We start from the raw sequence: 12586 nt of genomic DNA on the forward strand, positions 1-12586 counted from the left end.
AACATACACCTCTTTCCCTTTTTCTATAAATCTTTCACATATCACCCTTAATAATCCAATAGCATCTCTTGTGCCCTTGCCTCTTCTGAACCCGAACTGCTCTTCCTCAACATCCTTATTTGTTCTTCCATATAACCTTCTGTTCAGTATTCGGAGCAGAATTTTAGCTGCATGAGATATGAGACTAATAGTTCTATAATCCTCACATCTCTTTGGGTTCGATTTCTTAGCCATCGGTATCATGATCGTTTTCAGAAAGTCTCTTGGCCATTCTGTTGTTTCATATATTTCATTGCATAGTCGCCACAATTATTTCTTTCCCTTGTCTCCTATATTTTTAATGAATTCAATTGGTATGTAATCTATTCCTGTTGCCTTTCCATTCCTAATCTCGGATATAGCCTTTTCAAACTCATCCCGAAGAATACTAAATCCTTTATCATTCTCGCCTACTTCATTTTCCACTTCAACATTTAGGCTACACGGTCTATCCCTACTCTCATATAAGTCTTCAACGTATTCTTTCCACCTTCCTATGTGTACTCTATGTGTATATTAATCTGGTAAGTTGCAATTTCGTTCAGGTGTTTCCATTTTTCTGATCACCATTTGTACCTTAGAGCTGTATGGAATACCTACACGGAGGAATACCTACGGAACTATCGTCCCTTGTGTGTCAATTGCGAGTGGCTTGCAGAAGGCTGTCTTGCAGTTTTATTGTGGAATGACATCAATTAGCATGGCTGAGTTGTAATAAGCATCTACGCAACTTGTGAGTGATATACATAGTCAGATGCTCTACTGTTACACGTGTAATTGCTGTATAACAGAATGGGAAGTGTTGCGTTCAACGGTAGAGGGTTGTGTCCAGGTATTTAAGGTCGTGTAAAAGTGTAGATCTTGGTGTTTAAGTAAAATTGATTGTGTTAACCTGTACACGTCTGCGCAATGGAAGATTACCCTGTCCACGAGCTGGCAGATATGCAACTCATTTATGGAGTAGCAAGGGGCAATAGCCCAGAGGCGAGGCGTTTATATCGTGAACGTCGCCCTCAAAAGAGAGTAACTTTCCTTGTATTTTTCCACGCCTCCATATTCGACTTCGAGAGAGGGGTCCCTTCAGTTTCTCGTACGTGAAATCGGAGGAAATAGCCCCATATGGACAGCTGAACTTGAAGACAGCGTACGTCGAATGATCACAGACCGTCTTGAAACTATCATGTGTATGGCGTAACAATCCACATGCAACTCTAGTAAACGATCAGCAGCAGAAATTTGGCGTGGTATGGTGGATAATTTTGTGGTAGGATCTTATTTATTATCGGCCTGCCTGTGTGGGAGTACGTATCTTTTATTTTTACGTAATTTTCTCCCAAAATTGATAGAACATGTGCCCTTGAACATAAGACAGTAGATGTGATTTCAGTATGATAGTGCACCTGCACATTTTGACAGGAATATGCAGACTTACCTAAATGAAACATTCCCAGATCGTTTGATTGGGAGAGAAAAACCTGTGTTATGACAACCTCGTTCATTCTACCTCACGCTGCTTGATTTTTTTTTTATTTCGGGGATACGTATGAAACTCCGGCCACGACAGCCGAAGAACTTGTAACTCGATTTAATATAGCTGCGGCAATCATCTACGAAATTTCAGATGTGCTTGGCCACACGCGGAAAAAATTGCTTCGGCGATGTCATCTTTGCAATGCGGTCAACGGTCGACAATATCAGACTGTGAAATGTTATTCTTCATAGCTGTCTCGTGTACACATACTGCATTGCACAAATACTGTACAAGGTACCTCTGAGTATTTCACAGTTATCCTACCTTGTATGAAACAGAATAAATCGATAATTTGAAATTGTATTTCTTTCTTTCCTTGTGCAACACGCGCAACACCTTGAGTATCGTCGAATTTCATTCCTTCTGTACTCGTAGTTATTATCTTCCACGGATTTACGCATTACGGGGAGGAAATCTTTTAATGCAGCTTACTTTGGCTCAAATTATATTCACATAATTTGTGGGAACCACTGTTGTTATGTGAAGAATCCCTTATACTCTAGTTCATCATACATGATCTTTTGCCCTGACTGTCTTATGCACAGTCGTTATAAACCTACTCTGGATCACAGTTATTTTTTCCATTTTTACACACTCTTAAGTTGAACAGGAAGCCGTTCATTGATCATCCGTTACCATTAGCATAGAAGTTATAATTGTGATAAGCTAAAGACTTTGTTTCATTTAAATTCTTCTTCCGAGTCCAGGAATCACCTCCAGACGTTCATTACATTAATTAAGTTACACCCTATATATATAATGATAAAAAATAATACCGATATTAGTGTCGATGAAATAGTATTTGGAGTCACTCAGACGAACAGTAACACTTCCGATGCAATTTAAATCCATACTCAGATACCATTGCCCTTTATGCTCAATATGAAACTATTCTCCCCGTGCGAAGAACGGGTATTCTGTTAATAATTTATTATTAAACATCACACCATAAAATACAAAGTGTATCACGTAATGTACACGTTATACTGTTACTTGCTTAATGTATAAATAGAGGATGAAGGACTATTATGGGATCAAAAGATCCAATATATTTCAGACAAAAAATTTCTTGTAGGCTTTATATCTGGAGAACAACATATAGTGTACCCAAGCCTAAACTATGACTGAACTCACAAGGAAGGGTCACGCAGTGGCTCCGCTGAGATCCGAACGAGACAATTGTGTTTGCATTTGAAATGCTATAACTAGATGAATCCCAAAGTTATACGTGCCACCGGGAGGAATATCGTGAGTTACAACATATTTTGTAATGTAAGAACTACAAAAAAAATTACATGGCAGAATAGTTTGAACCGAGTCATTTGTTCGGAAACGGTTGGGTAAGTGGAAAACTCGGCCAACACGTACCCCATCATTTTCAACGACATACTTTTTGGGGTAAAAAACTTTGTCCCAGGGTCCCCCGCAGAGTCCCAGACGGGGTCCAACTCAAAATTTTCAAATGGCAAGGGGAGTTAAGTGGCACATCATTTGAAAGCTGTTGTAAAATGAAAGAAAATGCAGCAGGTCTCGACTCTCTACAACAACCCTGTGCAAAATGGCGACGGGTCAAAGTGTAAACAAAAACAATTGAAAAGTCCATGGTCACCCCTATAAATCGGAAATGGTGAGACAAATGTGAAAACAGAAAAGGATGTGTGGTATTATTTTCAAAGTATAACGATTTAAGTGAAAACGTCTTGTCCCAGGGTCCCCACATGGTCCCAGGTGGGGTCCAACTAAAAAATTTCAAATGGCAAGAGAGGTAGGACATCGTTTGAAAGCTCTTGTTAAGTGAAAGAAGATGGAGCACTTCTCGACTTTCTACGACAACCCTGTCCAAAATTGCGGTGGGTAAAAATGTAAACAAATTGGAAAACAATCCAAGATGGCCGCTTAAAACCTATATCGAAAGGATAAGCATACCAAACTGCTGAAGCTAGGAAAAAATATTTGGCATTAATGTTGATTAGTAAGTGACTAAAATATGCAAAATGTTCAAAAACGCGACATCTTGAGTTCAAAATGCCGCACTATGTATCGAACGCATATCCAGCTCACACCACTGGTGTTGGAGAAGTGAACGTTTATGGTTAATAGTCCACAAAATATCAAAGAGTATAATCTGTAATCCAATATGGCTGCCAGCGTGAAAAATGAGTTTGAATATAAACATGTTATTTCTTGGAATACTATGACCAAGCCAACAAAGTTTGACGCAGTTCGATGTACTGAAATGACTTACATATGTTTGGTACTACTTGCCAATCTTGCAAATGATTTTTTTTTTTTATTTGGTATTGTTTGAAGTATATATTCAAGTAAATAATGCCGAGAGAACCGTGACGAACGTGCATTAAGAAGAAACCATATATATGTTGTTACCGAATGAAATAATAGTTGAAGTGAATCGAAATTCAATTGTTGTTTAGTCTTCCTAGTATTTCTAAATACATAATAGAGAAAAATAGAGATTTAGATTTGTACTGTTATGAATGACAGGTTTTAACCATCTTGCATTCGAGGTTGTCATATTTTTCAATTAAGCTTTTATTTACATTTTGACCAGTGATGTAATGCTAAAATTTTAGGTGAGTATACGCTCCATTGTTTGTCACACACACACACACACACACACACACACACATATATATATATATATATATATATATATATATATATATATATATATCGGGTGTTGCAAAATAAGTGTTACAACTCTTGCGAGGTGACTCCTGCCACTGAGACAAGAAAAAAAGTTCTCTTGAACTTTCGGCTATCGGACATAGTTTCGGATCTACAAGGTGCCGAAAGCGTGGGAAAATGACTTTCGGACGCCTAGTCGGACGAAACTATTGAACGTAAAGAGGGCGGATAAAAAATTCACTGAAGAAGTCATACCTGCTGTATTGAATTTTGCATGTTTCACAATCCTACCATGCACGCGCAAGGGATTCCTCAAAGGAACGTAGGGAGTCCCGGATAATCTGCAAAATGAAAATTGGTCTAAATGGATATGAATTGATAGGGTTTCTACGCGGCAACAATAATTCATTTGTATTAAGTCGATATCTGGAACAAAGACAAAATGGCGGACATCTTCATGCCCGTTGTATGTGGTTGCATAATCGCCAGGTACGGATGCTGGCTAACAGTGACGTTCTGAGTATTACGTGTAGAGCATTTATATTCAAATGCTCTAGAAAGACATCTGGAGTGTCGGTAGAGAACAACAGATGGAGCTGGGTGATTCACATGTGTGGAAACACTTAACGAAAAATGCCCAGAAATGTACTCATACTCAGTAAACGTGATTTCAAACTATCGGAAATGTAAAGATTAGCGTTAAGAACATGAAAGGCATGCCGATTCACCAATAATATTCCCTCAATCCGATGCAATATGATGTGCACAGTTGCATACCAATAATAATGCAAAACTCAGGCCAAGTTGTAATTGTGCAAGGGAACTCACAAAGAAACTGGGTAAACTAAATGAATGTCACTATTGGGATCGCATGATCGATATTGAAATGTGACTAATGTGTGTGTTGATATCAACATGTATCTAATGGACAAATATCAACATGTCCCACTACTGCTGGGACACCGTCCCACGTGCAAAAAATAGGAAAATAACAACTCGGGTCTTGAATCTGAGGCCGTGGGCTCCCAATAGGTTTGGAAACTGCGACCACGCGAGCGCTCTAGCCCTGAGGCTTCGAGGGAGCCTCACTTTCTCTGTTTTCATTTTTTTTAGGAGTACCCATTTAGTTTTTGGCAAACGCTCTTGTACAGCCTCCAAACATGCTTGTGTGTTTCATTTTATTCCTACTGCACAGTTGTAAACAATCAGAGCTTTAAGACATTTCTTCCTATTTCCCATGTCGTTTTATTTTCCATACGTTTGGTGTTCCAGCAGTAGTGTTACATGTGCCAAATTGGTTCATTTTCGTCTTTGACTTGGCACTGTGTGTAAGATACGAATTTCTGGAGGTATTTTCCTATATTGACGTGGGACATGATACAAGTTTGTAAATTTCACACTGTATCAGAATTTGAACCATGGATTAAGATATTTCTTTTCATATGTGTCGACTGTGGGATAATGTCCCAAACAAAGAGGGACATTGATACAATCTTGTTCTACTATCCATTTCATGAAGATAGGCCCCTGACTTCGCGGTGCTGCCCTGACATTCACTCAAGACATATATTGCATTATCGTACCTCGTTAGAATTGTTGGAATGTTGTCTTTTCAATACTTAAGACACAAAAATTTTCTTTGTACTGTGTAATAAGAAAAAAATAGAAGTTAATGAAAAAGTGCGTATTTTATAGTACTTTTTTGATAAATCAATGTTTATAGGACTATGTCTCAAAAAAGAGAGCACTTAAAATAATTTCCTGTGTACGATATACAGATGCATTCATTAACTGTAAGTTGTATAAATTTCATTACTCAACACGTAGTAATTTTCTTGTTATTCAGTAAAAAGTGAGACATCATTATCCTGAATTGCTGCGGTGTATTAACAATCTGAAAAAAACTTTTAGAAAGATCTTAAAGTACCTTTTTCAACCAAACTGTTTCGATTTGTTTTAAGAGATAAACAATATCAAATATGACATTATTATTTTCTCTGCTCTGCGCCTTTCGCTATCCAGATTATTCGGAGTACCATGTTGCCACACTTTCCTGGCGCGTATCCACTCAGCCCGACGGGTATTTAAACTTGTCACTCACACTGTCCAGAACTTTGCAGAGGTATTTTTAAAATTTCATATCTCCAAAGATTTTAAACTAATTTCTGGTAAATTAACAGGGTATACAGTAAACATACCTATTGTTTAAAATTAGAGGAACGAACTGAAGCACGTTTGTTTAGATTTGCATGTGAATTGTTGCAAAATTTGTTGCTTTTTGTCAGTTTTTTCACTTACTGCACGCAGTACAAAATACATTTGCACCGAAACAAATACACTCACGAAGCTTATGATATGATATAATCTTAGTTGATATGTAATATTGAGTTTACAGTTCACAGAAAATATGTTTTCAGATCTAGGAGTCCCAGTATTTCTTTTTAATGTTGTACATTTCGAAGCACTTCTCCACACAAAGTTCAACTTCATATATCAGACAATAAACACTAATATTTTATTAAAAACTTCTTTCACAGTGTGGATGCTACGCACTTTGCATTTCCTTTGTCCTACTCTATTAGGATTTGCGGATATTAGGGGAACTTTGTATGGGTAATGGCCCGTTGTTACCAGTCTTCCATGGGTTGAGACTGGGATAGTCCCTGTAGTTCAGTGCCTGCTGAGTGAAGCAGTTCTTCTGCTACGTTCACATAAAAAGTTCGAAGTGCGATTTGTTTTCCGTCTTTCTTCCTGTACAGTATGTGAGCACTGGCAATGATAAGTCAAACAGCAGAAAAAAAATATCATCTTCCATCATTTGATAGACACACTAATAGCTCTTACGTAGTTGATTTGTAAAAAATCCCGTAAAGCTGGCTAAAAAGCACATGTGAATAATCAATGTAAAAGGTTTCTTCTTTTCAATTGAAGTAACACGCTTTTACTTAGAAAACAAAGAGTTTTGTTTCAGTAATTTTTCTTTTTCTCAATCTGCTGTTTTGCGTATTTATTCATTTCTTTTTATACTATTCCCGGCGGAAGCTCATGTGGTTTGGATTCCACGTTAATAAGTAGGTTCACGTCTCATATTGCCTCTACTGAACGCAGGGCCTAAAATTGAGTGGAGTAGTCCACACTTTGTGGAACTGTAGGAAAGGAGTGTGGAACTATAATTCTTAAAGTGTGGAGTGGTATTAATGTGAGTACATTACTTTTCTCGGATTATGCATTTAAACGCGTTTAGTGTGTCAAACTAAGTATTACTGATTCAATACATTCATTATGCAACGGGTTACTCAATTCCATATAACTGCCAGTATATGACACTAAGCCAGAGTTAATACGTATAGGTAGGTGTCTCCTAGATGGCAAGGAAAGCCATTGCCAATTTTTAGGTGAAGGAACTTTTTAACTATATTTAGTTTTCAAACGTTTTCGGTTGCATTCATATAGTTTTAAAATATGCAACTAACTGCACGTTTATCTGTTGTTCCAATAGGACATTACACTTTTCCGATATAATGAAATGTGTTGTCTTGTAGATAAAAATTCACGATCCTTACAACCCGTTATAGAAATATGTACTACCAGAGATAACATACATCAATAACCGCCAAAAATTTAGCCGAAGCACAGCGTTACGAAAATCAGTAGAAAGAGTAATGTTTCCCAAAGTGACTTCGATAGGTACTGGTAGTGAAAACATGAATACAGGAGAACACAAAGGAATGTGGAAATTGTTAACTGATGAAAAAGTTGCTTCAGGTGAAACGTTGCCTCTGTTGAAAATTTGGTGTGCTGCCCATCGCATTAATTTACCATGGAAATATGTCACCAAGAATGTCCAAGAAGTTTCATCTCTCATACAAGCAGCATCTGGACTGTGTGCTTTCCATCACTCTTCAGGGCAGCGAACAAAAGGTTTAACGATGGTAGCTTCAGAAAATAACTTCAAGTTTTGCAGTACCCAGAATATTTTGACGTCAGGTGGACAGAATTTTCATTCAGTATGCTCACTACTCTCCTAAAAATTGATATCCAAGCTGCCTTTACTTGTAAACGGAAAGCCATGGATGTAATGAAGCCAATGGTCATCTGCGTAAATGGATAAAAGTAGATCGCCTTAATCTTCTGTGTCTTGTGACAAATGCTCTATATGTTTTCAAGAACTGCCAGCAGAAGTTTGTAGGGATGCGCACGAGACGAGTCGAGACAGGAATTTCCTGGCAAAATTCAAGTGGAGACACGGCTCTTCCAATAGAAAAATATACGTTTTTCGAGTCGAGACATCACTTTTACAGAACATTTTCCACAAATGTTCAAATCTTGTCACAAATCTTGTCTCGTGCGCATCCCTCGAAGTTTGAGAATGATGAACTGTTTCTTTTGGACATAATAACAAATAAAAATAGAACTGTAGCACAGTTGGAGAGTATGAAAGAAAAACCTCTGTTAGACAGGTGGGAAAAAACGTTTTTAAACGAACGTGTGCAAGAGAACGTCAACGGAGAAATACAGTACTCATTACATGGTATTCAACTTCATCGTAATACACGTCGCAATAAATCCCATGACAAATATGTCAGTGAGAAAAGAGATTTTACTGTAGTACGCTACGAAGTCCTGGATTCCATAATTAACTTTGTTAGTCAGCGTTTGCTGTATGAATACACTATTGTTGCTTTGGAGCCTTTGCGTGTTTTGCAAGAGTATGTAACTGATGATGCCCTAAGAGAATGCCACAAAGTTATTTGTCTTGATACAGATCTTCTGCAGTTCGCAATGCAATATAGAGAGGCATCATCGTGCAGTATGTTGAAAGGTCTGGACGCTAATAGCTTTCTCATGAAAACCTGTGGAAATCAGTCATTTCATGCTCTATCAACAAGTCTAGCCCGAGTTGTTGCTTCGAAACCATCTTCTTCCGATGCTGAAAGACTTATAAGTGACTACAACATATTGAAAACAGATAACAGACTGTCCTTAGCTCCCACTACTGTGAAAAATTACCTTCACATTAATATAAATATGAGTCCGTTGGAAGATTTTAGCCCAACCTCTGCTGTTATGAAATGGCTGGCCAGAAAGGAAAGGCGTTTTGAAGTTGGTAGGAAGTCAAAGGAACAGCCCTGGTATAACGGTGGATTTGCCTCGGCAGAAAATAGACTGAGACAGCGTGATGATTACGGAAAAATGACAGTGAAATTCTTATGTAAGAAAAAGTGACTTTTTTCTTCCAGTGTGACTATTTTTCTTACCGGATTGTTTCCTGTATTTTATGGTTTAATGCAATACAATTAAATATGTATCCTAATGTGCCTCTAATTTTGTTTGCTCTGGATGCCAAAATTTTCCTAAATAATAATAATAATAATAATAATAATAATAATAATAATAATAATAATAATAATAATAATATTTTTGAGGGGCGGAGGTAAACATGATGTACTGGACAGAACACTGATTATATGTCTAAACAAATGCTGACTAAACTAGTTTTTCTATACTATATAAAATTTTTACCAGTGTGGAGCTGTGATTTCGTTGAATTTTAGGCCCTGACTGAACGGGACGTTAAACTCAAAATCAACTCAACTTTTTTATTATAAAACTTTATCGGTAAAAATAGCGGAAACACTTTATATGGGGAATACTCTGTAGATAGTCTAGCATTTTGATTAATTCCCGGGACACCATTAAACAAGGGTTTTGCATTTACTTGAGTTTTATCGCTCCAAACTACATCAGAATCTGCCTTGAAATAGGAACGACACGATTCTTTTTCTTCTGTCAGGGCGCAACCTCAGATTCACTTGAAACAGAGTTACTATCTTGTTCACTCCCGGATATGCCGCCACTGAGCACGAATAATCAATGTCATTACTATCTAACTCATAACCATCTGTGTCGGAGTCATTCATCAGTTCTGCAATTTCATTATCGCTCAAAATTTTGCCACTTCCTTCTGTAATGCGCCGCTCGTAGAAGGAATATTCATAGTTTTTTTTTTCATTAAAAAATCACGAGAAATACGTAGGAAAAATACAAATGCACGTTCGCCCGCCTCACTCCAATGAGCACATATGATCTGAGTGTGTAAGTTTTTGACGCCTACGAACTGAAGGGAAGTGTTGAAAACGTAATCAATGCGACGTGATTAGACGCAAAAACATTCCTCGTCACCTACACATTGCATAGTTTTCTTTCGTTGAAATAAAACAAAGGACCCATGTTTCTCTATTACATTCAGCAGGAGAATTGATCACAGAACAACTTGGGTGAGCATGTGATTGCCAAGGCTACAATTTCTTTTTTTCCCTTTAACATGTGCGTAAGCTGGTAAGTGTGTATACTGATAGATCTTGAGGTAGAAATGGAGCCATGGCTAATAAGTGTCCAGGAAGATAGCAGGAGCTATGGTGAGTCAACAAGTGACGAAGGTGAATGAGATAAGTAGATTAAGAGATGAGTTTTTGGATGTGTTACTTCAACGTTTTATTTCGATTACATTGAGATACATACATGCATGGTTATTATTATTAAGATGTTGTGAAAGGTTATGAGATCTTAAATACTTTTTCCTATTACATTCTTATGAAGTAGGCTTCGCGCTCCAAGCTTTCTGAACGCGACAACACAGCACAACACCGTTGCCACACTTCCAGTTACTGTATGCTGTTTCTTCATATAAGCGCGGGGAATTTAAAGGCTGGGCTGCAACATGGCTCTCCGCTTAACGCATAGAATATGTTCGAATAAACATTTTTATTTAAAAAATAATTACTCTACCAACTAAACCCTTTCTCGTTAAAAATTTCAAATATTCAGAATAATAGAGTTCCAAATTTTCGAACTGTGTTTTGTATGCTTCTCTACCTACCACGGTAAAGGAGATCATAGCCTCATACATTTATTTTAATTACACAAAAAGTATCAAGTGATGAAAATTGAACTTTTCCCAATTTACAGCTAATGAATGCATCTATATATCGTACACAGGAAATTATTTTAAGTGCTCTTGTTTTCGAGATATAGTCCTATAAACATTGATTTATCAAAAAAGTACTATAAAATACGCACTTTTTCATTAACTTCTATTTTTTTCTTATTACACAGTACAAAGAAAATTTTTGTGTCTTAAGTATTGAAAAGACAACATTCCAACAATTCTAACGAGGTACGACAATGCAATATATGTCTTGAGTGAACGTCAGGGCAGCACCGCGAAGTCAGGGGCCTATCTTTATGAAATGGATAGTAGTTACGTTCTACTAGTTACGTTCTACCAAAAAGTGCACCAAATGTATTAGCAGAATGTACAACGTTATTTTCTTAGTTTCCGCACTTGGGACGGTGTTCCAGCAGTAGTGGGACATGTTGACATTTGTCCATTAGATACATGTTGATATCAACACACACACTGGCCAAATTTCAATATCGATCATGCGATCCCACTAGTGACATTCATTTAGTTTACCCAGTTTATTTGTGAGTCCCCTTGCACAATTTCAACTTGGCCTCAGTTGTTGCATCCTTATTGGTATGCAACTGTGCACATAATATTGCATCGGATTGAGGGAATATTATTGGTGGATCGGCAATGGCTTTCATGTTCTTGATGTTATTTTTTACATTTCCGACGCTTTGAACTCACGTTTACTTAGTATGAGTGCATTTCTGGGCATTTTTCGTTAAGTGTTTCCACACATGTGAATCACCCAGCTTCATCTGTTGTTCTCTACCGAAACTCCAGATGTCTTTCTAGAGCATTTGAGAACAAATTCTCTACACGTAATACTCACGTCACTGCTGGCCAGCATCCGTACCTGGCGATTATGCGACCACATACAACAGGCATGAAGATGTCCGCCATTTTGTATTTGTTCCAGATATCGACTTAATTCAAACGAATTATTGTTGCCTCGTATAAACCCTATCAATTCATATCCATTTACCAATTTTCATTTGGCAGATTATCCGGGACTCCCTACGTTCCTTTGGGGAATCCCTTGCGCGTGCATGGTAGGATTGTGAAACATGCAAAATTCAATACAGCAGATATGACTTCTTCAGTAAATTTTTTACCCACCCTCTTTACGTTGGATAATTTCCAAACTATTGGCATCCGAAAGTCATTTTCCCACGCTTTCGGCACCTTGTAGATCCGAAACTATGTCCGCTAGCCGATAGTTGTGGTAGGTAACTCCACTGACAAACTTAAGGAGGTGATTCTTTATATGAAATGAAAGAAAAAAGTTCTAATAAACATGGAACGAAAAATGTCTCCTTTCAGCGTTATGAGCCGCCGAAAATTCGAAAATTCACGTTTCGAAACGCACTGCCTTAGAAACTACAGGACCGATCCCAAGC

At 37.6% G+C, this 12586-nt stretch overlaps 1 long non-coding RNA gene across 1 annotated transcript in view; it reads left to right on the top strand.

Annotated features, from left to right (window-relative positions):
- The window catches only part of LOC145674689 (uncharacterized), a 63345-nt gene that overhangs the window by 11377 nt on the left and 39382 nt on the right, over positions 1 to 12586 (top strand). The window lies entirely within an intron of this gene.

The sequence above is a fragment of the Thermobia domestica genome, chromosome 17 (genome assembly GCF_964235325.1).
Source record: "Thermobia domestica chromosome 17, izTheDome1.hap1.1, whole genome shotgun sequence".
Lineage (NCBI taxonomy): Eukaryota > Metazoa > Arthropoda > Insecta > Zygentoma > Lepismatidae > Thermobia > Thermobia domestica.